Source organism: Monodelphis domestica, chromosome 4 (assembly GCF_027887165.1).
Source record: "Monodelphis domestica isolate mMonDom1 chromosome 4, mMonDom1.pri, whole genome shotgun sequence".
In the NCBI taxonomy this organism is placed as follows: Eukaryota; Metazoa; Chordata; class Mammalia; order Didelphimorphia; family Didelphidae; genus Monodelphis; species Monodelphis domestica.
In genome coordinates, this window is record NC_077230.1 from 120,992,491 (window position 1) to 121,018,644 (window position 26,154).

At 42.6% G+C, this 26,154-nt stretch overlaps 1 protein-coding gene across 10 annotated transcripts in view; it reads right to left on the reverse strand.

The window, feature by feature from the left end:
• Window positions 1-26,154, reverse strand: part of RALB (RAS like proto-oncogene B) — a 95,057-nt gene that overhangs the window by 42,583 nt on the left and 26,320 nt on the right. The window contains exon 1 of one of the 10 annotated variants that reach the window (XM_001362760.5): window positions 52-314. The exons of 6 other annotated variants lie outside the window; for them this stretch is intronic. The gene's annotated coding sequence lies outside the window, so the exon portion shown is untranslated. Of the gene's footprint in view, window positions 1-51; window positions 315-26,154 lie in introns of those variants that run through there. 3 more of the 10 variants (XM_056793747.1, XM_007494051.3, XM_056793750.1) reach the window with 3 other exon arrangements.

Here is a 26,154-nt window from a genome sequence, read left to right on the forward strand (position 1 = left end):
AAAGGCCCGCCCCGCACCCGACCCCCGCCAGCTCCTCACTGCGGCCGTTACCTGGATCTGAGAATGTCTTTCCCTTCCCTCCTCTTCCTCTCCTTCTTCTTCTTCTTCGTTCCAGCCCCGACCCACCCCACCTTACTCCCGGACGCTTTTAAATTTCTCCTTCCTCCTCCCCCGCCGGGAGCCGGGCCACCCTCCGCCGCCTCCTCAGTATTGTCATTGAGCCGCCCAGGCACGCTCCCGGAGGCGCGCCCCCGCTGTCGTCGAGACAACCCGGCGGGTCTCGAGAACGCGCTCTCCCCACCCCTCTCCGTACGGGTTCTGTTATCAGCCAATTGGGAGTGGGGGAAGGGGCGGGGCCTATGCGTCAGGAGGCATGAGGAAGGGGCGGGACCTCTGGGGAAGCCGACTCCAGTAGAGTGGGCGTGTTCCCAGGTCTCCCTCCCCACCTCCCCCTTCCCTCCCTAGGGCACAAGACTGCAGTGAGGGAACCTGGGGGCTAATAGGTCGGAGGCAGCGGGATTCGGGCCGGCCCAGAACCGGGTTTAGGCCTACGGGAAGGATGTGCTGAATCAGGAGAAAATGAGAAGCGGAACCGACGGAACTGGGACGTAAAAGATATATTTAAACCAGCCGGGAAAGCGTGTCCGGAGCAGGGCGGGAGAGGCGGCACGATTCCGGGAGTGCAACGGAGACTGGACCACTACTCGAGCGTTCAGTGACTGGAGCATGTCGGTACTCCCGTCATTATCCTCATCTACAAAATTACAGGGTTGGACCTAAGTCACTGTCAAGGTCTCTCCCAGCTTAATGCACATATTTTAGGGAAAATACCTTGGCTGTTCATTCCCTCCCGAGCATGGAGGCAATCGATAAAGCATTTATTTATATATTTATAATAAAGGTCCCCTCAAGCTTTGAATCAATCAACAAGCATTTAAACGCCTACTATATTCCAGGAATTGAGATTTTTTTAATCTAATTTGATTGGAGTAGGGAACTCCCTCGTTTAAATAATATCTTTCCCTAGGCACCTGCCACTTGGAGTTCTTAACCCTATTATCAAATATTTGAAGTCCCTTCTCAGAATAAGGTTTACAAATAATTTGAGGAAATGCTAAATTTCAGTTAGAGGTTAGTGAAAATAAAGTCTTTTTTTCCTATTCAAGTTTATGGATCCTCTTAAAATCCGTCCACATCACAAGCTAAATATCCCTCCAATGAGCAATTAAGCTTTAAGAATTGCCTTGAGCAATGAGATTACCTAGGGTTATCAAAGCCTGTATGTGTCAGGGTTTGAATCTTAGTCTTTCTAATTTTATCTACATGCAATCTCTCTCAAGTGCTAGGATCATCTACTCATGGAATTAAAAAATTGGGAAGTACCATACCTGGAAAAGGTAGCAGGCATTAGGTCTCACTATCCCCTAAAGCATCTCATTCCACTTTAAGGCCAGCTCTAATTAATTAAAGAACTTTATTCCTTGCATCAAGCCTAAATTTGCTTCTCCAAATTCCATCCCATGGTTCTTCCCTTTAGAGGCAAACAAAGAGAAGCAAATCCCACTGAGGCTGAGAAAGTGAAGTGACTTACCGCAGATCCCTTATAGTAAGTGACTAAGCCAAGGCTATAGCCCAGATCTCTACATCAATAACTTGGACTCTACCCCAGGGCCCTTTTCTCTATATGTACATATTTTCTTAGCGACCTTACCAGTTCTCATAAGTTCAATTATCTCTATGAGGAGAACACTCTGGTCTATATATTCAGCCCTAGTCTCTCTTGAGCTCCACATCATAACTGCCTTTTGGACTGGATGTCTTATAAGTATCTCAAACTCAAACTGTCCAAAACAGAATCCATGATCTTTGCCCAAAAAACTTATCACTGTTTCCAACTTGCCTATTTCTCTTGAGGGTATCACTAATCTTCCATGCAGCAATATAAGGATTCTATGTTGTTGAACTATGTAGTATTTGATACAAGGATTTTTAATTTTCTTATTGTTTAATGGGGGAAGGAGGAAGTAGGGAGAGGAAACAAAAATAGGAGAGAAAACTGCCATTTGTGGTATGGGAATCTCTATGTAGGACAATGCTCCCAAATCACCTAAAAGCATTATGGGTCCATGAAAGTGGAACCCTTCATTTTCTGGTAGGAAGTTTGTTGTAGCATTCCCTCCCTCCCAAACTTAAGACCATGAGTTTCATGTCTTCTATTTAGTTTTGTTTTTTCTTCAGGTACCATCACAGGGCTTTGTAAAAAAGATGCATTGGTCAAAGTTGAAGCTGAACAATTTATAGTATGGCTCCAGGAGTATCTGGATTTTATCTGGGAGTCTTAAGATAAAGGAAAGGTGTCCTAACATCATCCAAGGAGTAGGCAAACATCCCTGGTGCCCTTGAAATCATGAACTCCACCTGACTATGGCATAATACTAATTTCCAGCCTTTTACTCAAACTTTACCTGGTATCTCAAGAATACAGGAAAGAATATTTTACTAGGGGAACACCAAAAATAGGGGAGAAGACTTCCATTTGTGGTATAGGAATCTCCACATAGAACAATGCTCCCAAATAACCTTAAAAGCATTATGGGTCCATGAAAGTGGAACCCTTCATTTTCTGGTAGGAAAGTAGTGTAGCATTCCCTCCCTCCCAAACTTTAAAATTTATTTCAATGTTCCAACTTAATTATTATTGGAGTAATAGTATAATGATATACGTTTTAAGCCATTGGCTTACAAGTATCTTTGTTAAAGGTTTATCAAAATAACCTGCCACAGCAGAGGTTATCTTTTTATTGAAGATAAATGTATTGTTCTTGGAGAGCACTGACATGAATCAACCAAAGGCTGATAAGAGTAATAAGGCCCATTGAGCCAGCCAATGTAATTAACTCTGAGATGAGCCATCTTCTTCCACAAGAAATTTGTCCAGTTGGAAAACACAAACCCCTGCCACACATACACTCACCACCCACTCTACCTCCCCTCCCCAATTATGTCTTTAAATATCTAAGTAGCTGGAATTACTGACTTACCAGGGGAAGTTAAGAAAAATTAGCTCCCCCAAAGTATAGTTTCTTAAATTATTTAATAATATCACTATAATGCTAATATATCACATCATTTGGTCCTAAATTCTGCTGGCTTCACATGGAGATTACTCAAACTGTAGAAATGGAATGGATCTCTTCCCCATCTTAAATCCATGCAAAGCAACAACAGCAAGAATCTGCATTCAATTTACATAATGAAGAATAGAATCTAGCATATCATTTTCTCCCTTGGGTAATTTCTCTTTTAAATGTGTATTTTTTCCCCTCTCAGTACTGTATATTATTCTCAAATCACTCAGATTCAGAGCTAGTCTGACAGCAATGAAATATTCAAGTTAAGTACACCTTCTCTTAATCTTGACTTGGGCTTTCCTGAGACATGAAAGAAAGTCAAGTCATTATGGATACCATGGAGCCTCATACTGGTAAAAGCTGGATAAACAATGACTAGAAGGTGAGTTTAAAAAGAGTTTGCAACCTCAAGCACCAACTTCTAACTCATAGATGAGAGAGTAAGAAAAACCATAGAATCAGAGTTTGAGTTTAAAAGTACTTTATCAGTCATCTTTTTCAGTCACCTTCTCCCATTTTACAGTTGAGGAAACTATGGCCCAGGGAAGTTGTTTACCTAAGATCACTGGTGAAAATGGAAGAAGTGGGAATTAAACTAGACCTGACAGAAAAGTGGCCAAGAGGGAGTTCATTTCAAACAGCAGGTACAAGGATTCAACTCATTATCCCTAAAAGATTTTATATCGGTCATTTACATACTAATGTAAATCTAAGACCCTGGGATACCTCTTCTTCTTTGTGGAAGTCTTAAATCTAATGTGAAGCAATCAACAAATAAAGTCTATATGTGAAATGACAGGCTTTAATTCTCTATTAAAGAAAGTTCAAGGTTTAGTGTCAGCAGATAGCTTTCCTAATGCTTCTTCTGACATAGTTCATATATTGGGAGCTAGAGAGGACCTTATATTCTCTGATCTAATCCTCCTTAATGATGAGGAAATCAAGGCCCAAAAAGTTCAAGTGACTTGTCCAGAATCATCTAGGGAGTAAGTAGCTAATCTGGATCCAAAACCCATTCCTCTAACTCCATATTCAGAGCTTCAAACTAATTTAATTCAAATCAGTTCAGCAAACAATTATTAAACTCCTACTATGTGCAAGATACTATGCTAAGTGCTGAAGACACAAAGATGGACTTGCCTGCCCCCACCATCATAAGACATGTTGGGCTCCATGCACTTTCAAGAAAAGTTTGTTGCTATTGGAAATCAAGGGGTTATCCATAATTGAGAAATCATTGAACAAGTTATAGTAAACAATTATAATGGAATGCTATTGTTCTGTAAGAAATGATGAGCAAAATTATTTTGGAAAAACCTGGAAAGACATATGAACTGATGCAAAGTGAAGTGAGCAGAACAAGGAGAACGGTGTACACAGTAATAATAATAACCTTTAATGATTGACTGTGAATGACCCAGTTATACTCAGCAACAGTGTTCTGTCCCCATGACAAGATAAAAAAAATGCCATCTGCCTTCAGAGAAAGAACTAGAGTCTGAATGCAGACTAAAACATACTTTATTTTGCTTTCTTTTTTTTGTTATTGTTTTGAGATTTCTTCCACAAAATGACTAATATGGAAAAACGTTTTATATGACTGCATATGTAAAATCTATATCAGATTACTTACCATATTAGGGAGGAGAGAAATGTGGGAGGAAGGTAAAGAATTTGGAACTCAACATTTTTTTAAATGAATGTTTAGGCTTAGAGATGAGAGATCCTAGATTCAAATCTGAACTCAGTCAGGCACTTCCTAACTGTGTGACCCTGGAAACCCCATTGCCTAGCCCTTGTTGCTTCTCTGCCTTGGAACCAATACACAAAATTGATTCTAAGACAAAAGATATGGGTTTAAAAAAATGAATGTTAAAAATTGTTTTTACATATAATTGGGGGAACATGAAATATTATTAAAAACTAAGAAAAGAAAAAGTTCATTGCTCTATCTTGTTTATATCCTCATTCCTCTGCAGTTTGGGTGTAGCTAGAAAGATCCTATGTCTCCCACTTCACCCTAGTTGGCTGAGCCACATTTGCAAACAGCTGAAAATAATAGCAGTCTTACGAGGCCTACAGGCATACAGAGCAATACTTCCCAAAACAGGGACGAGACTCCCCAGGGTTTGAAAGAATAAGCTGAGTCAGTTCTAAGAGGATCTGTCCACAGATCTGTGTGCCAGAGCTGAACCATGTCAGCAGTCCCTTCTGTGGGATTTCTATCAGTAATCTCTTTGAAAGCCAAATCACAGCGTAACCTCTTCTATACATGGACTCCAAGGAAATAGACCAAGACCAAAAGCATGACTCAAAGATGTCTAAATAACATTGTGTCAACAGCTAAGGAACAGAACAGGGAAGCTCTTGCATGAAAGAAGTTGACATTTTAAAATCAAAAGTTGTCCTTATTCCTTTCCGCCCCCACCAACCACCTTCACTTATTTAAAAATACCCTCTATCCTGGATTTGCTCTTTCACCTACTTCGCCTGTTCTACCATGTTCACTTTACTTGGTGTCTAAGTTCAGAGTTTTTAAAAAAATAAAACTAGCACATTTCTGATTATTGCATATATCACATTTCTTTCTGGTCCTCTGGCTAGTCTAGAAACAAATCATAGATGTATAGGAGGCAAGCAACCTCAGAGACCTTCTAATCCAACTATTAGAAGCAACTATAGTGTTTCAACCAGGAGGCAGCTAGGTTGCTCAGTGAACAGTGCACTGGGTATAGAATCAGGAAAACCTGAGTTTATAACAGCACCAGACACTTATTAGCTGAATGGCCCTGGGCAAGTCACTTAACCTCCATTTGCCTTAATCCACTGAAGAAGAAAATGGCAAATCACTCCAGTATCTTCGCAATGAACAGTATAGTCTTCAGGGTCACAAAGAGTTAGACCTGACTGAACAATTGAATAAAGGATAATAAAATAATTTAAGGACAAAAAAAAAGTAGGGTGATAGATCAAGGGCTAGATGACATGTAAGGAAGGCTTTAGTTTAAATATTGCCTCAGGGTTGGCTATGAGAGAGGTGGTGGGAAGGGAGGGAGGAATAGAAAATGATTTTTGTATCCAAGGAATAATGTTTGAAATTGACCAAATAAAAAATAATGTTAAAAACAAATGAATGAATGAATGAATGAATGAATGAATGAATGTGACCCTGAGCAAGTCACTCAGTTCCCTCAGTGGTAAAATGGGGATAATAACAGTGCACACACACACACACACACACACACCCTCCTTGTTGTAAAGATCAAATGAGATAATATTTGCAAAGTGCTTATCCCAATGCCTGGCACATAGTAGGTGCTATGTATATCCTTGTTTGCTTACTTATGTCCCCTCAAATTAGAGACATGGAAAGCAAAGTCCAAAGAAATTAGTGTCTTTTTCCAGGTCACACAGGAAGTCAATAGCAGGGCAAGAATTTGAAGCCAGGTGATCTGATTCCAAACCGGTTGCTTTTTCTACTTTACTACATTGCTTGCCAGTCCTCATTTAGAGTAGACATTGGAATACCAAAGGGACATTCTGACTATGACATTTATATCCATTTTACAGAGAAGGAAACTGAGGTCCAAAGAGATTGAGTAATAGGTGAGCCTAGAATGCACTTCAAATCTCGACTTCTAGTGTTATGGCAGAGGAAGCACACTGACCCCAGAACTGCAGGAAGAGGCTAAGCTCTAAGCAGCTCTAACAGTCGGTTTTTATAGGGTATGCCTATGTGTGGGTGCCATGGAGAAGCATAGGGAGCAGTGAAGTTCTCACTGGCCACCACCCAGCAAGGGGTCATCCATCACTCTGGAGGACCATCAAGGTTGTAGATGTCTTCCGAATGGTTGGAGGGCGTTCAGCATCCGAGGGCCAAACAAACAGGATCAGGAGAATAGCAGCCAAGGGGCCAAGGACGAAGAGGAGCCAACCCCAAGCATGGCAGGGGTACAGGGCTTTATCTGGATGTGGTTGGGAAAGTCGGGCCTCTGCCCTGCCTCGCATTCCTCGCACCTTTTGTTCAATGATGCCTGACTGATTGATGTAATAACAGCATTCCTCCTTCAAGAACATACAGGTGCCCCCTTTTGTATTGGCTATCAGAAGGTGTGGCTCGTCGGTCCTGTAAGACCACAAGGGCCAGTGAGTTCAGTTGACCCTGGAGGACAGGGTGCCAAACAGCCACCTCATGAATCTCTCTGCTAAGTTCTCCGGAGAGCTGGGCAAAAGTATGCAAGGGGAACGTGGTTCCAGGAACCTCAGTCCCAAGGAAGTAGATGATGCTGAGCCCAGAGGCGACAGCCCGAGCGTACTGTGATGGAGCGTCATAGGCTCTGATGGTATCTGTGGCATCACCAGTATATAGTGTGGCTTTGGGCAGGAGGTATGCCAGGAAGCAGGATTGCTTCTGGGTGGGGTGAAAACACTCACTGGCAGTCGTGCCACAGAGAAGAAAGGAGCCCCGTGGCACACACATGCCAGGTTGGTGAGAGAAGGGGGTTAGGGAACGATTGCCATAGACAGTCAGGACCTGAGGGACAACTGCTGAAGAGTTCCCATCATGGAAGGAATGGAACAAAGGGCTGCTCTAGACCTAAGCAGAGAACATTCCCCTCCAAAGGGGCAGGCAAACCCAGGAGTATGGGTCACCAGGTGTGGAAGAGGAATTGGCTAACATTGAGTTAACAAGGGAAAGTCAAATTGCCCACTTGGGCGAGAAGGGCAAGGGGCTCCCAGAGGGCAGTCAGGGGAACCTCAGGGTCGTACTTAGCCCTTACAGGGATCAGAACATGGGATGGTTTGCCTGATGTTCTGGTTGGGGCATTGGGAGTTCTCAGGTCCAAATCAAACAGGCCCTTGAGGTCTATGCTGGAGACATTGAATCCCATCAGATATTGTCTCAGCATAGCTAGGGTCAGGGGGTGCCGTTTGATTGGCTCAAGAGGACAGGGGTTGGTGGTAGTCCCAGGAGCAGGAATCAATGATCAAGACCAGTGGATTACAGATATACTTAGCGCAGGGACTCTTTAGTGTGTCAGCTGATCTCCACAAGTGAATCCTATTTTTCAACTTCCTCCAAGGGCCGTTATCATCAGGGGCCATATGCTGTAAGGGGGCCCAGGCTGGAGGTGATATAGAAGTCTACCCATCATTCATGACCCAATACACATTCTCCCAATACAGGCAAGTGTATATATCACCGATGAAAGCTCCAGGGGAAAAGTAGGCACCGGAGCGGAGAGGGCCTAAGGGACACATATATATATTGGCTTCTCTCTCCAACTCCCATGATCCCCTCTGCACAGGAGGGCTCAGCAGGCTTCAAAGGAAAGTGTCACTCCCGGAGGGGAGACAGGGGCCAGGCAGTGCTCAGGTGTGAGGGTGCTTTTAGGGCTATAGATTCTGCCCAAAAGGACAGTGGGATGACCAGTAGGCCAAGGAAAAGGGGAAAGGCAACCATCTGGTCTGGGCCTGAGGGGGAACCTAGGAACCAGACCTATGCCAAGTGGCTAGATTTTACTGCAGGAATTAGGGTTTCCCTCCAGGTTACACTGGACTGTAACAGTGGCAAGGTAGACCAGCATAAGGAAAGGGTACACAGCTAGAAGCTCAAGTAAGGTGTGTAAGCACCAAGCAAGCAATGCACAAAAGCAACAAAAAACAAAATAATCATATAAATCTCATTTGTGGTCAGCATCCCACAGGTTCTGAATATTGGAAGAAGCCATCTGCCTCTAGCACCATCTGCTTCAGCTCATCCAATGGAAGATGCTGAAGCGGAGTGATCTGGAGTTGGGTTGGTTCCCCTAAGATAGGACTTGAAATCCACTTGTTGGTAGATGCAGCTTTCTTCATTCTGGAATGGTGGATCCATGGAGTGACATTTGCAACTTTAAGTGAAATAGGAGTGACAAGGACAACAGTATAGGTTCCTGTCCATATGGGCTTCAGGGGTTCTCTATTCCAATCTTTTACCCATACTAGGTCATCTGGTTGGAAAGGGTGGACAGGGTTACCAAGAGAATGGGTTCTCTTTCCCATGTCAACTTGTGCAGTTTAAACATGGTTGTCCCCAGTTGCATGAGGGCCCTGTCCTGGCTTCCCTTAAGATTCTGGGGTGTCCTTGAAATTTCCTGACAAAAGGTAGAGGTTGCCCAAAGAGCAACTCATATAGGGAGTTCCCAGTGGGCCCTAACACAGAGGAGAGAGGAGGGGAGAAGGTCCACCCACAGGAGACCTGTCTCTTGATGGAATTTGGCCAGGGTGGTCTTTAAGGTTCTATTCATCCTTTCTACTTTCCCAGAACTTTGTGGTCTGTATACACTATGCAACTTCCACTTAATCCCTAAGCTGAATGACAGATGCTATAAAAGCCGGCCCCATGTCATTCCCTAGGGTTAGAAGCAGGCCATAGTGAGGGAAAATGTCTCTTAGGAGTGCCTGCACCACCTCAATCACCTTCTTAGTCTGTACTGGGAACAATTCAGACCAATGTGTAAAAGAGCAGATCATCACTTTGTACTTGTACCCTTTGCAAGGCTTTATTTCAGTGAAGTTTATCACTGTATCCTCAAATGAGGCTGTTCCTGCTGGCTGAATTCCCATAGGCAGGAGCAATTTCTGGACTGGGTTGTTGACTGCACACATTTGACATCAGCCACAAACCAAAGTGCACAATAATGGTAAGTGAGCCAAAGAGAAATACTTCTGGAGGAGAGCCTCCAAGGCAGTCTTTCCCAAATGCGTGGTTCATGGTATTATTGGACAAACACATATGCATCCTTCCATGGGACAAAAAGGTGGTCATTCAGTAGAATCTAATTCCCCAAGTCATCTTTATGCCCTCTCTCCTTTCTGGCTCATTCTTCTTCAGGCTGTGTATAAGCTTGTATCCCCCAATAGTGAAAATAGGCCCCACATTAGGCACCACTTATCAGTCAAGTTATTTGTGGTCACAGAACAGGATAAGAGGAATGTGGTTGGGATCAGGAGAATCAACAACAGACTTACAGACAGACACAAGTTCTCATGCTTATCAGTGACAACGTTTAATGATTTCAGGTACATAGTTATAGAGAAAGTGACAGAGGCTAAGGGATTTGGTAAGCCTTTTGCAGGGACAATGGTTAGTAATGATTTACAAGATGTAGACAATGGATTTAGATTACCTCAGTGGCTCTAACCAGAGTTTTCTATAGGTGACAATTCAATATGTCAAAGTGTAACTATCTAACTGAGTCTCTCACAGAATTTCTGCATCAGTAATTTCTTGGAAAAACATACAGTTTTTACAAAACACAGCAGGGAGGGGTTAGAAAGGAGGAATGGGGGGGGGCTCATGTGATGCCTAGGCTACATGTCTAGCTGTTTCTAAGTTATGGCTATGATTTTACTGGGACCTCACTACTGAAGGCTACAATAGGGAAACTGATCAAGGTGACTGGGGGAGTCTGTCACTACACACCAGACTGCCCTCATCAATTCTGGGTCCAGGAACCCTTCCAGAGGCCAGGCAACAAAAGGCTAGCTAGGCCAGTCATTCTAGCTCACACAGAGTGCATAGGTGGCCCCAGGGTTATCCTAACACCATATTGGCCAGAAAACCCCTGTTTAAAGTTATGGAGCATACAGGAGAGAACAGTTGGCTTTGAGGAGGACCCACCCATTTTGAGTGGAGAAGAGGACAAAGGTGGGGAGCTGCATTTTGAGGCCACTCAGATGCCCTCCTGCTCACGTCCCTCTCAGGAACTTATGTCCATCTTAGCTAACTAACATTGCTCCAGTAGTCATTGGGGTAAGCAGACCCAATCATTATGCTGTTCAACACAAGGACACAAGGTGGGGCCCATTCAGACCCCATAGCTCAAGTCAAGGGACCGAACAAACCACTCAGGTGCTTAGTCCATCCAGGCCCCTCATGGGACATTGGAAATGTGTACTCAGGACTCCACACTTGCACCATGCTCAAAGCACTCACATACACTCATTAACTAAGCACAATTAGACCAAGGTTGAAACATTCCTTCCAAAATGATAGCTTATGAGCCCATATACTTTGGGCTAGGAGGTGATCAGCAACCCTTTCTACCCTGCAGGTGGGACCTAACCTGGGCCCTTACTTGTACCTGTGGTCCTGGGGTCTGCAACTTCCATCAATCCTCACAGCGCCTAGTTCAGTCCATGCTGAGCAGGCCTCTGAGCCATGTCCGAGGGATTCCTGCAACTGGAGGAGAGGCACTGATCCAATCAGGCAGGGCCCCTGCTGAGGCCAGCCTCACACAATGGGCCTAGTCAGTGTGTTTCCCTGCCAATGTCCCAAATGTTATGGTAGAGGAAGCACACTGACCCCAGAATTGCAGGAAGAAGCCGTTTATTTGATAATACAGGGGCTTAGCAGAGTTGTCTCATAGAGGCTAAGCCCTGAGCAGCCATAACAGTTGGTTTATATAGGGTATGCATAAACATTGGTGCAATGAAGAAGGGCTGAGGAGCAGGGAGCAGGGACTGAGAGTAGTGCCTGGAGACATCTGGCTATGGTGATAAGCCACCTGACATACTCAGGGCCCGGCACAGACCAAAGGAAGGGCGAGAGTAGAGATGTGCATGGTGAGGCAGGGTACAGCTGGTGTGCCTTAAAGATGAATTGTTAAGGGAGAGGAGAGAAGGGACTCAGCCACAAGGCTGCTTCTACACCGGCTGAAGAGTGTTCCTGGAATTGGGGTCTACTAGGAATCCCAGGGCTCTCCTAGACCTAGACATTTCCCTTCTCTAGGGTGAAGTTTCCTTTGAGACACTAGGTCTGATGGACTCCCAACGAATCCATTCCTTTCCCAGGCTTAAATAATCCAGTATGGCCCCCACAACAAGGACAAGGAAAGAGTGCTTGTCCCCACAAATGGTGGTAACTAGGGTGCCTAGGGAACTTCTTATTTCCTTCTCTATATCCAGTCACAGTCATAAACTTGGGTGATCTGGTTTACAAGATTTACAAGGCAGTTACACAGCCTTGGCAGGACATAAATCTGATTTGAACATTTATGACTATAAATCCCTCAAAAGGTTTTAAATAGTCAGTATATTCCCAGGGCAGGCTGACCCTGCAACTTCCTACCTCAGCTTCCCAACCAAGCTGATACATCAGAATTCCTGCTCCCCCCAACCCCTAACTCCCAAATATTATAAAAGTCTTTTCCAACCTTCATGACTTGTTCAAGTCCATGAAACCTTCCCTGAGGTTCCTTGCCCAAGATGACCTCTCCCTTTGTGACTTTCTATAAGCACTTGTTCAGGCATTTAAGTCATGTCTGACTCTTTGTGTCCCCGTTTGGGATAATCCGGGCAAAGACACTAAAGTAGTTTGCTATTTCCTTCTACAACTATATTACAGATGAGGAAACTGAGGCAAACAGAGTGGGGGGGGTAATTTTCCCAGGGTCCCATAGCCAGAATCTGGGACCACATTTGAACTCAGGACTTCCTAACTCTAGACCTGGTGCTCTGCCCTGAGCCTGTAACTGCCCCTGTCTAATTAGCCACCAAATCTCATCTACCTTATCTCTACATCATCTCTCACATCCATCCCCTTCTTTCAACAGCCTCAGCCTATTTCAAGCTCTTGTCTTACTCTGAGGTTGTTGTAATAGCCTTACAGTTAGTCTGCTCAGTTCTAGTTTGCCCCCTTTCCATTCATCCTCCAAAGTGATACTCCAAAAATATAGATCTGACTATGTCACCCCTGACTTCCATGGGTGCATGCACACACTCAAAAATCCATAGAGGTTCCTGATTAACTCTAGAATTAAATACAAAATCCATAAACTGTCATTTAAATCCCTCCACAATCAGGCTGTCACCTACCTTTCTAAGCTTATTCATATTAATCCCCTTGACATACTCTTTGTTCAAGTCAAACCAGCCTGTTAGCTATTCTCCATGTCCAACATTCCATCTCTGGCCTTCATGACTTTACCCATGGTCCCTCTTATCTGGAATGCATTCCCTCCTCACCAGTACCTTACAGAAGAACATCTAGCTTCCTTCAAAGTATAGCTTATGTCACTTCCTACACATAATCTAATATAGAAGAAAAAAGTCCATTTTTTGCCACACTTTTATCTAACACTTTACAATACATAGCATTTCACGATAGGCAATGAAAGTATCCTGTTCTACATTTCAGAGAGAAAAATGAAGATAGAGAAGTAAAACAATATGCACCAGATTGCACAAACAATAAGGATTGGAATTAGGAGCAAAAGGTATCTTCAAACAGCTAGTTTGGCCCTCTTTCCTCTACACCTGCTACCTACCCCAAGCTAGGACACAGTCTTTGTCCCAAAGGGCCATGGTAAAACAAATCAGAATAGCATTGTGCCAAGCTCAGTGAACTGACAAGAGAAAACCTCAGAGGTAGAGATTTCCACAGCAAATACAGTAGAATAATGGAAGGTACACTGAAATAGGAGGCCAAACTCTAGTCCTGGTTCTGACCTTAAATTGCTTATACCCTCCAAGCCTTGATTCTCTCATTTTTCAAACAACAACCAAAAAAAAATAATGCCCAGGCTACTTAAATGATCATATAAGTATAAGATATTATCAATTAGAATCCTATGAAAGGAGGATTTGTGATCAGTCCCCACAACTTATCTTCCCCTATTTTACATCTGGGCAGCTAAGTGGTAGAGTGGATAGAGTGCCAGGCCTGAAGTCAGGAAGACCTGAGTTCAAATCCACCCCAAGACACTAGCTATATGACCCTAGACAAGTCATTTAACCCTGTTTGCCTCAGTTTCTTCATCTATAAAATTAGCTGGAGAAGGAAATGGCAAATCAGTCTAGTATCTTTGCTAAGAATGCCCCAAATGGGGTCACAAAGAATCTGAAATGACTGAATGGCAACAAAAGTTTACATGTGCATTATGGAAAAAGAGATAAAATGGGGGAGGAGGGTCAGAGAGAATATTTAACTGCCTAAAAATTTAATTTCATGAACCTTAGCAACATCTATTTGCATATAATTCATATTAAGCTCATAGGATCACAGAATCAGACTTGTAAAGAGACCTTAAGGGTCAACCCCTCCATTTGAGGCTCCCAGAGGTTTCATGACTTGCCCAAGGACACCATTTGTAAGGATCAGTCAGGTGCAACTTCTTTACTCTCAAACACACAAAAACCCAAACAAACAGTGAATAGAGAAATGGTGCAAAGCAAGGATCCTCAGATGGAAAAAGCACTGGACTTGGAATCTGGGCACCTCACTCTGGGTCCTTGCAAACTGTGTCCTTGGGCAAGTCACTTAACCTATAGGAGCTCTGCTAGGTGACTCAGTGGACAGAAAGTCAGGCCTAGAGGCCTGAATCCCAATCTCTGACTCAGTTGACAAGCACCCACTATGTGCCATTGGATACAAAGAAAACTCTGGAGAGATCTGTTCAATCAATAAGTAGTGAGTGGGATGAGATACAACTAGTCATAAAATCACACATTTGGAGCTTGAAGGGGCCTTTGTGTTACTATTCTACATAAAATAATCCTCCATAAACTTGAAACCTATGGAGTTACCCCGGGTAAAAGTAAGTGTAGCAGTGGGGAGTTGGAGTGATAACTCTAGTTCAAGTTAGAAAGATTAGGCAATAAACAGTGCTTAATACAAAGGAATGAAAATCTAATGGTGAAATTTCAGTTACCAACGGTAGGAGATTTTGTGATAGGAAAAAGGGTTGGGGAATTTACAAATCTCACCACATAAGCAATACCTATTCTGCCTTTGCATGAGGCTAGCTTGTGACCTAGAGAAAGCTGGCACAACAAAATGAGGCTGGAGACCTATTCTGCCAACTGGGGCCTCCTTCTCTGGGAACAGGGAGCAGCAGAGAAATCAGTGCCTAAGGGGGGTACATTAGATTGGACGTGCAGCAGCAATTAAGGGCCCAAAAACCCATCAATCACAGGGGCTTGTTTTTACACTTGGGGTTTTGTGAGCTGACAGGACATGTTAATCGTAATGTACACTTAGCAGACAGAAACAAGGGCCGGTAATTACCAGGTAGTGAGTAACCCAGGTCATATGCCTGGCACCATTCCCTGATGAAAGAACCCACAGCTAAAGCACGAGGGCCTGAGCTTGTGCAGCGGCCTGTGATGTAAGCAGGTTTGGGGCTGGGTGAGAGGATAGAATGAAGGAGAGCAGGCAGCTGCACAGCGGGCCAAGGGGTGGCTTTAAAGAAACCCTGAGAGACTGAAGGCTTCAGGTTCCCACAGGGGGAGCAGCCGTCCCTGCTTGCCTAAGCAGCACGTGAGGGGACAAGAGGGGAAAGGTGAACTCAGGGCAGAGCTAAGGATGTGGGAATCATTCACCCAAGCAGTTCTGGGGGTCAGGGCCGGATGGTCTGAGGGGTTGGGGTAGGTCAGACGTCTTGGGACACTGCTGCCTGAACTCTAGACAAATCAACCTTACCCTCTGGGGGACTCTAACTCTGCCAAGGAGACAAGAAACCAAAAAGAGGGCCTTAATGGGAATGGGAAGCACGATCGGTGTAAGAGAAAGAGCCCTGAAGACCTAAATCAAGTTCTAAGTCTACTAGCTGGGAGCTTGGGCCAGTCACTTCTCCATTCTGGATCTCAGTTTCCCATCAGAGAAGTAAAAAGAGTCTAACTAACTGATCATTAAATTCCTTCCCATTTGGGATTAAATGGCCAATAGGACTGCTTTTTGGTAACAAACTCCTTTTGTTTCCTGTCTCATCCTATCATCTCCTATTTTGCTGTTATTGTTCAATGGTTTCAGTTGTGTCAACTCTTTGTGAGCCCGTTTGGGGTTTCCTTGGCAAAGATCTGGGATCGGTTTGCCATTTCTTTCTCCAGCTCATTTGACAGATGAGGAAACTGAGGACAACAAAGTTCAATGACTTGCCCAAAGTCACACAACTAATAAGTGTCTCAGGCCGAATCTGAACTCAGGAAGATGAATCTTCCAGACTCCAGGCCCAGCACTCTACCCACTACACCACTGGCTGCCCTATTTCCTACCTTATAAGTACATATTTATCAAATGCCTACTTTATGCCCAGTCTTGTTCTAGGCACTGCAGAGGACACAAAAGAAGATGTGGTCCCTGACTTCTAGGAGTTTACCATCTCCTACATGAGGTCTTTCCAAATTCCTTGGCTGCTAATACCTCTTCCTAGAAATTATCTTTGTAGCACGGGTATACTGTGGGGAGCTACCTTTGATCAACTGATTCCCATCCCCTACCCAACCCAATTGATGAAATTACAGAAGAGCAAACAATAGAAAATGAGGTATTATGGTCTTAAGAGAAATATAAAGAAGAAATGAGAAGGCTGCAAGCCATTGGCGGGCAGTCAGATCTACCACTATACCCCTTATACCTCTCCCCAACCATTTAAAAAGAAATTGCCCCTCTGCCAATGAAAAGCATGTTTTTTGGCAGAACCCTACCTAGAAATTATTATTAAACTTTTAGCAAATTCATTTAGGGCAAGGATACCAGGCTGATTGAAAATGCTGTTTTCCCAGAGAAAAGAACAGTCCCAAACTTGGAACTTTTAGCCATGCCATCCCTTCCGCTGGTAGGATCAAGAGGGCAGACCAGAAACAGCGGGTTGGGGATGGTCGTCTCACATAATATGGGCAAAGATGGTGTTTGCTATAAGAGAGAAAGCTCATCTCCCTCCTGGCTGGCACCAGGAGGCAAAACTCCAGTTGCCCTCTTTAGTTAGGGTTCTATTTTTAAATGTCAACATGTTAAATAGCCCTTACCCAACAGGGTTGTGTTTAACTGTAAAGAACAACATGAATGGGAGCTCTTTTCATTCCCTACTTCATTTGGGCACTAACGTGGAATAGAAATGAATTACACCCTTGTACTGAGACACTCTAAAGAAAGGTGCCATGCAAACTGTCAACATTTTCAGCCATCGCAGAGATCTGTTTACTCACAGTGCATTACAAGAAGATAATTATGGGGGAATCCCACCTACCAACAAGAGATCATGAGCTTTGAGTTACTTCTCCACGGATCTGACCTGTCCTAGACTGGTCCTCCCTTGCCCAGTTCCCTCTGTGAGCCAAAACCCAAGTTTGCAAGGTGACTGGATGTTGTGAGGGGCATTCAGCATCCACAGGAGTCCTAGAACAGAGTGACCATAACTGACTTCCCCCAATCAAAGAATGAGCTCCCAGCTCCTATAACCAGTTACTGCCTTCCTCTGAGGCATTTGTCCTCATTCATCTTAACGAACTGGGTGGCACGATGGAGAGAGCACTGGACCCAGAGACAGGAAGACTCAACTTCTTGAATTCAGATCTGGCCTCGATCACTTACTAGCTGTGCAACTCTAGACAAGTCACTCAACTCTGCTTCAGTTTCCTCATCTGTAAAATGAGCTGGAGAAGGAAATGGCAAACCATTCCAGTATCTCTGCCAAGAAAACCCCAAATGGGATCGTGAAGCATCGGACATGACTGAAACTACTCTAGAACAACAATCCAAACAAATTCAGCTAATCTTCCAGATCTAGCTGATGGACCAGCTCCAAAAAGCCTTTTCCCACATGCCCCTCTACAGGGAGCTCTCTTTTTGTCTTTACTCCCTCACGAGAGTGGATGTTCCCATCTGGAGGGAGTGGAAAGAGGAAACAACCAGGGTACAGAGAGGGATGGGAGAGAGCTCATAGCATCACAGATTTAGAGCTGGGAGGGATCTCATTTTACAAGTGAGGATATGAGATTTGGAGGAGAGGAAGGAGAGATAGAAAGGAACAGCAGAAAGAAGTGGAAGGGAAGAAGAGGGGGTAGAGGAAAGAGTGAGCAAGGAAAAAATGAAACCTGGGAAGGCAGAAGAAAGGAAGAAATGAAGAGAGGAGAGAAAAGGGGATGAATATGCATCTGAGAAGGAATTAAAGGAAGAAATCCCCACTCTGGAAGAGCAGGGGTAGGAGGGCTTTTCTTTTCTCCCTGGCTCTGCAGGACACTCTGTCTCATCCTGCCCTGCAGAGCCAGAAAGGGAAGGTCAATGGTTATTATAATTTGTCTCAGAATGCCCCTCCTCTTCATTTTCCCTTTTCCTCCTCATGCTAATAAAGCCTTATCCCCTACAACCCCCATATAAAGTCCCAGAACTCCCCCTCCAGGAAAACATGAGATTAAGGGATAACCAACTTTTTCATCAATAGTATTTGTTTGGGGACAGCTGGGTAGCTCAGTGGATTGAGAGCCAGGACTAGAGCCAGGAGGTCCTGGGTTCAAACCTTCCCAGCTGTGTGACCCTGGGCAAGTCACTTTACCCGTATTGCCTAGTACCACTCTTCTGCCTTGGAACCAATACACAGTATTGATTCTAAGATGGAAAGTAAGGGCTTAAAAAATAGTATTTGTTTGTTGCTATTGTTTTCTTATTAAAAACAACCCATCAGTGAATAGTACTCTTTACTTCACCCTTTCTGGGCATTTTGGTTCTTTTAATCTGCCTCCCCAGGATAATGGATCACAGTGGTGATTTCCTTTTAGAGTTCCCCTTAGAAATTCCCTAGTAGCCGGGAGAGGTCATTTAAAAGAGAAGTAGCATCCAGAAATACTCACCCACTTACAACCACCTACCCAACAACTCTGGCTGCCCCTGAAAATGTAGCCCTCCCCTCTCAAACACTGAAACATGATCAGCTGGCCCAAGGCCAAACTGAAAAGAAAGTACAGTGTTTTCATCTCCAACAGTTATCTCATTCAACAACCTCCCTTTCCCAGACTCAGAGCCCTTCATGTTCCATCCCACTTCCTGGGCTAGATCCCCACACTGGGGCATTCCACCAGAACCTCCACTTCTTGGGCCCCATGTAGCCCCTCAAGGCTCTGATAGACCAGAGAAACTAAGTTGATAAATTAATTCATGCTATGATGTGAATGGCTAACAAAGCCTCCCAACATATACACATCATAACTGGAGCTTCCAATACCTCAACACAAAGAAATTATTTTAATGGTTAAATTTCAGCAATCAGAGAATCTTGAATATGGGCCCCTGTCCATAATTCCCTCAAATTACGATTAATCTGTCTGGGAAGGGTGGTCCAGCCTGAAGGAGGACTATTAGTTTTAGCATTTGTAAAACACTTTATATACTGCCCACAGAGAAAGTCAGTGGTGCTTCATGAAGGATAAATTGCCCAAAACAGAACTTATTTCCTCCCTTTTCCTCAAGTTACCATCCAGAGTATAGTCTTCCCAATCTTGTTACTAACCTTCCCTGTCACCACTATTTTGTCAACTCAAGGTAGCTACCCAAGACCCATTCTTTTTTCTTTTTCCTTTTCTTTCTTTCTTTTTCTTTCTTCTTTCTTTCCTTCCTTCCTTTCTTCTTTCTTTCTTCTTTCCTTATTTCTCTCTTCCCTCCTCTCAAATAAAAATCCTTTACTTTCTATCATAGTAACAATTCTAAGACAGAAAGTTATAGGAGATAGACAAACAAGGTTAAAAGACTTGCCCAGAGCCACACATCTAGAAAGTAGCTAAGGTCAAATTTGAACCCAGGCCCTCCTGACACCAGGCCTGGCTCTCCATCCACTGTGCCAACTAGCTGCCCCCATAGAATTACTTTTTTTTTAATCCTTAACTTCCATCTTAGAATCAATACTGTGTATTGGTTCCAAGGTAGAAGAGCAGTAAGTGCTAGGCAAAGGGGGTCAAATGACTTGCCAAATTTGAACCCAAGATTTCTTGTTTCTAGGACTGGCGCTCTATCTACTGAACCTCTTAGCTGCCCTGGGGAAGGGCATTTTCAAACTTGATTTGGTGATACAAGGAACACCACCAATCATCCCCCCCCCCCCCATTCCCATTGACCTGACTGCTAAATCATGACCAGCATTTTCTTAACTAACATATGCAAATTAAGTGCATGCTTTTGAATTCACTTTAATAGGAAAAAAAGGATGGGGAGCTACCTACAAGAAGCAATTAAGTAACCTCTAAACCATCAGACAAATGACTAATAAGGCACTCCAGATTAACAGTGATTTAAAAGTCTAGACTCAAGAAAACAGAACTCTAATAGGGAAATGAACCTTAACGGTGCTAAAAGGAGACCATAATTTGCCTTCTTCAGACAGTCAAAATCCCATGACACTCAAGTGACAAATCCCATATTTCCCACACACAATGCAATTGTAAAATTTTGTACCATCAATCTTACTCTCTGACCCCATAATCTCACTGCTAAAGCTCCAACCTAAGTATGTAATTAAAAGTGGGAAGGGAGAGAGAAAAATGGGGAGTGGTTCCTATTACATTAAAAAAAACAAAAACTTTTTCTTTTCAATTCCAAATTCTCTGCATCCCTCTACCTCCTCCCCTACCCAAGGAAAAGACAAAAAATACAATACCCATTATCCATATGAAGTCAGAAAAAAACATATTTCTGCATTTGCCTTGCTGAAAAAAGGAAAGTCAAGACAAATAAGGGAGAAAAGTGTTTCAGTCAACATTCAGAGTCCATCAGTTCTCTCTGGAGATGGATAGCATTTTCACTACAAGTCACAAGGGAATTGTCATGGATCGTGATATTGATAAGAGCAGCTACATACCTATTAGAGTTACTCAAATGGATCCATGACTTCATCCCTCCAGTGATGCATGCTGAAACCCAACTGAGGCAACCCATCCTGGGAGAACTTTGTCCATGTTCTCCCATTTGTTCATCTAATGAGATAGTTTCTAGACAGTCTAAAAATTGCATGATTCTTAGTACCCCCCACTCTCTTTCCTGGCATTCTAAATCATCACTGAGGAAGGAAAAGTGAACTGAGGGCCATTTTGTGTTTTTCTTTTGTTTTGTTTCATGGCTTTTCATGACCAAGAAAAGGTTATTTAACAAGAGACTAGCTTGTCATTAATTTGCCTCTGTATTTAGGTTAATTCTCAGAAAACAGACTAAGTCTCTTGCCTGTGTCATCCTCAAAAGTGCTTCAAGCCTGATAGAACTGATCCAATCTTATGCCCTGCTAGTCTTCTCTCAATGATGAGTTATCAGAATGGAGTTTTATAAAGGCTGATTTATTTCTAATAAGAAAACAAGATAAAATAGAAACAAACTTTATGAAAGGCAAATGATAGAATGAAAAAATAGTAGTACCAAAACCAAAAGAACTGGGTTCCAACCCAAATAATAACCCTTCCTTATTGTGACATTGGACAAATCTGGTCTCAGACATTTCCTTGCAATGTGGCTCTGGGCATGTCACTTAACCTAAATTGTCCTTTTCCTTTTTTGTCATTTTTGCCAATCCAAAGGCTATAAGCTAGAACCTCAGAGATGTTTTCATTTGTAGTTCTCTTATAATTGATGATTTGGAGGATTCTTTTATGATTGTTGATAACATTTTTTTAACTCCCTGCTCATATCCCTTGACCATTTATCTACTGGGGAATGACTCTTATCATATATTTGAATCATCTTCTCATATGTCTTGGAATGCAGACTTTATTAAAGAATCCTCCTGCAAATTTTCTCCCAGACAACTGTTTCTTGGATAGGGAAATACAGGCTGTGTTTGAAGAAAATGAGAAGACTTAATTGATCAGGAGTAGAGGATTCCCACTATTGTGCTCAAAGGAATAATGAACTGGAGGGATTCCATGGGGACTGGGACAACCTCCAGGAACTGATGCAGAGTGAAAGGAGCAAAACCAGAAGAACATTGTACACAGAGACTGATACACTGTGGTACAATCAAATGCAACGGACTTCTCCGTTAGTGGCAATGCAGTGATCCTGAACAACTAAAGGGATTTACGAGAAAGAGCACTATCCACATTCAGAGTAAAAACTGTGGGAGTAGAAACACAGAAGAAAAACAACTGCTTGATTACATGGGTCGAGGGGGATATGATTTGGGACTCTAAATGATCATCCTAGTGCAAACATCAACAACATGGAAATAGGTTCTGATCAAGGACACATGTAATACCCAGTGGAATTGCGTGTTGGCCACGGGAAGGGGTGGAGTGAGGGGGGGAAAGAATATGATTCTTGTAACCAAGGAAAAATGTTCTATATTAACTAATTACATATAATTTCCAAAAATAAAAAAATGAAAGTGAAAAAAAAAGAGTAGAGAATTCCCAAAAGGGAGTAAGGAAGATAAGGGTGAAAAAATAGAGAAGTAAGGAATTTAGATTTTATTGTCAGTCTGGTCAATAAATTCAATGACTCCCTATTGCTGATAGGCTCAAACAGAAACTCCTCTCTTTGGCATTTAGCACCTTTCACAATCTAGTTCCAACCTACATGCTAGCCATACAATATATGACTCCCTGACTGGTGTTTAGGAGTCACTTAATGAATGCTTTGCCAAGAAAACCCCAAATGGGATCATGGAGAATCAGGCATGACTGAAAATGACTGAACAACAACAACATGAACTTTTCCTGCCTATCCCCTCCCAGAGATGCCAATGCCTTTCTACCAAAATAATTAACAGTAGTTATCTCACACATATTTCATATATGCTTATATATGTACATGTTGCCTTCTTCCCATAGAATCTAAGTCTTTTCAAAGAACAGACTGTTTCATTCTTGTCTTTGCTGCTAAAAGGCCTCAAACAGTGCCATGGCAGATAGTAGGTACTTAATAAAATCTTGTTGATTGATTGGTTCTGAAATAGGGAATGTTTAGAAGTTTTTTAGTGAAATGAAGTAATCAAGGGGCAGGCACTGTAAGCAAGGAGATAAGAGCCCGAGTGAGCGGGGTGGCAAAGGAACCAGAGGAAGAGAATGAAAGCCAAAAGGACCAATTTGTACAAAAATATTCATAGCAGCTCTTTTTGTGGGGGCAGGGAAATGGAAATTGAGGGGATACCCACCAACTGGGGAATGGCTGAACAAATTGTGATATGATTGTGATTCAGAAAAACCTGGAAAAACTTACATGAACCAAAGTAAAGTGAAGTGAGCAGAACCAGAATGTTGTATAGAATAACAACAATATTATACAATGATCCACCATGAAAGACTGAGCTATTCTCAGCAATACAATGATCCAAGGTAATTCTGGTTTTTGTTCTAATCATACTCAAAATTAGACTCTCAAAAACTTTCCCTAACTAACCCTATCTAATTCTGATTCTGTGCCCTCACCCCATCGCTCATGCCTTTGCAGTGTGCAATTTGCATGTCTATTTATTGCTTATTTCTAATTCTTTTTAAGATATCAGTAGTTTTTTCCCAAGGAAAGTGCTAATCCCCCAACAATAGAAGCCATACCAATTCCAACTATGAATATTTTCAGTGGTTGAGAGGGTAATAGAAAAATAAAATTAATAATATTAATAGAAAAAAAAAGTTTGATCTCAAGCATAGGAGAGGAGTGATCAGCTAGGTCCTAGCACTCCACAGGGATTTTGGAGGGGAAGGGAGTCCTGAATGACACCATTACAGAATCCTGGGTGGGGGTGGGATATCTAGGGACAGCTGTATCACATGACACTGTGGGCTGGTAGAAGAAACCAGCAGAGGATCATGAGTTAAGGATGTGATGGCATTGCATGTCCTTTCATTTTGATACTATGGGGCAAAGTCACTAGCATCCCCTATTAGCTACTGTCTTCTGTGGCTTTGAGATCCCCTAAAGTACCTAGAACAGGGTTCTGAAGTCATCAGGTCCTTGTTAAAAGATTCATGACAATTTTCTAAAAAGATGAACTTTCTTGGAGTGTGTGTATGTGAAAGATACAGACAGTGACAAATGAAGGTGGAGAGGGAGAGAGAGAGAAAGCAAGAGACCAAGAGAGAAAGACAGAGAGGAATGAGAGAGAGAGAGAGAGAGAGAGAGAGAGAGAGAGAGAGAGAGAGAGAGAAAGCAAGAGACCAAGAGAGAAAGACAGAGAGGAATGAGAGAGAGAGAGAGAGAGAGAGAGAGAGAGAGAGAGAGAGAGAGAGAGAGAGAGAGAGGGAGGGAGGGAGGGAGGGAGGGAGGGAGAGAGCGCTTAAACCTCTTTAATTTGTCTTAACAATAAAAAGAATGAGGAGCTACATGTAAGGAATAATTAGGTGAATGAGAATCCATTAGACAGAATGACTCACTAACAAAGTGCACCTGCATAATATTGGATTAAAAGCCCAAATCAAAGGAAATGGAGTTTTAATAGGGAAATGAACAGTGTTAATGCTTACAAAATAAAATAAAAAGTCTTTTTTTTAATGATCATTCCCAGATTTTTCCATCTGGGGCTATACAGATTTAGTTATGTCAGGGAAGTGGCATAGAGAAGGAGGAAAGCCAAACTCCTGCTTGGCTTTGGGGCAAATTGGGAAAAAGCATTACTCAGAGTAAGAGAGACCTGATCAAGTTCAGGCTCTGTTATATCATACCTGTGTGACCTTGTACAAGTCTACAATGAAAAAGGAAAGAGATCATGTATGAAAAGTGCTTTGGAAAACCCAGAGGATGAACTAGGTGCCAGTAGGTCTGATCCTGGGTGGCATCAGAAGAAGCCAGGTTTCCAGGAGAAAGGAGTGGTTCCTCTATATTCTATCCTACTCAGACCACCTCTAGAGTATTATGTTCAGTTCTAGGGGCCAAAGTTTAATAAGGAAATGGATGAATCAGAGAGCATTTAGAGAAGAGCTACCAGAACAGTTCTTGAAGGGCCCTGAGTTCATGTCATGTAAAGATCAGTTAAAGGAAATTTTTAGTCTGGAGAAGTTAAGATTCAGCACCAATCTAATAGCTGTCTTCAAGTATTTGAAGGATTGTCATATGAAGAAGGAGAAAGAATTAGATTTTTTGTGTTTGGACCCAAAAGGCAGAACAAGGAGCAATGAGTGAAAGGTACAAAGAGGACAATCTGATTTCAAACTCAGGAAAATCTTCCTGTTTGTTGTATCATTTTTCAGTTGTGTTTGACTCTGTGACCCCATTTGGGATTTTCTTAGTAAAAATACTTGAGAGGTTTGTCATTTTCTTCTCCAGCTTATTTTACAGCTGAAGAAATTTAGTCTAATACGGTTAACTGACTTGTCCAAGATCAAACAACTCAACTAGTAAGTGTCTGAAGCCAGATTTGAACTCAGGAAGATGAGTCTTCCTGACTCTAGACCCAGCACTCTATCCATTGAACCACCTATCTGCCATTCCTAACAATAAGAGCTTTCAAAATAAAAAATGGGCTATATAAGGGGGAGGAAAGAGGAAGGAGATTCCTCTAGTAGAGGCTGGATTTCCACTTGTCAAGGATGTCACAATAGGAATTCTTTGGAGATTGGGATCAGCTAGAGGGCTACTGTTTTATTCAACTCTGAATTCTGTGATTATGCAATCTTTGGACATTTAAAATTTTGTCCTCTCTTTCCTGAGCAAATGATAAATTCTCCAAAGGCCTAGTAATACTAGATTTATATCGCAATGAAATAAAAAAAAAGGGAAGAACCTATATGTACAAAAATATTTAAAGCAGCTCTTTTTGTGGGGGAAAGAATTGGAAAGTGAGGGATACCCCTCAACTGGGGAATGACTGAGTATGTTATAGTATAGGATTGTAATGGAATACTACTGTGCTGTAAGATATGATAAGCAGGAGAATCTCAGAAAAACCTGGAAAGACTTACATGAACTGAAACAAAGTGAAGTAAGCAGAACCAGGAGAACATTGTACACAGTAACAGTAATATAATACAATGCATCAGTGCAAATCATTTAGCTCTTCTCAACAATACCATGACCTAAAACAATCCCAAAGGACTCATGATAAAAAATGCCATCTGCTTCCAGAGAAAGAACTGACGGAGTCTGAATCCAGACCAAAGCAAACTTTTTCACTTTATTTCTTAATTTTTTTGTTTTTCTTCCCCAAAAGGATTATTATAGGAAAATGTTTTACATGATTGCCCAGGTAAAATCTATTATCAGATTGCTTATCATTTCAGCAGGGCAGAGGGAAAGGAGGGAGAGAATATAAAACTCAAAATTCTTTTACAAATATTGGAAAATGTCTTTACA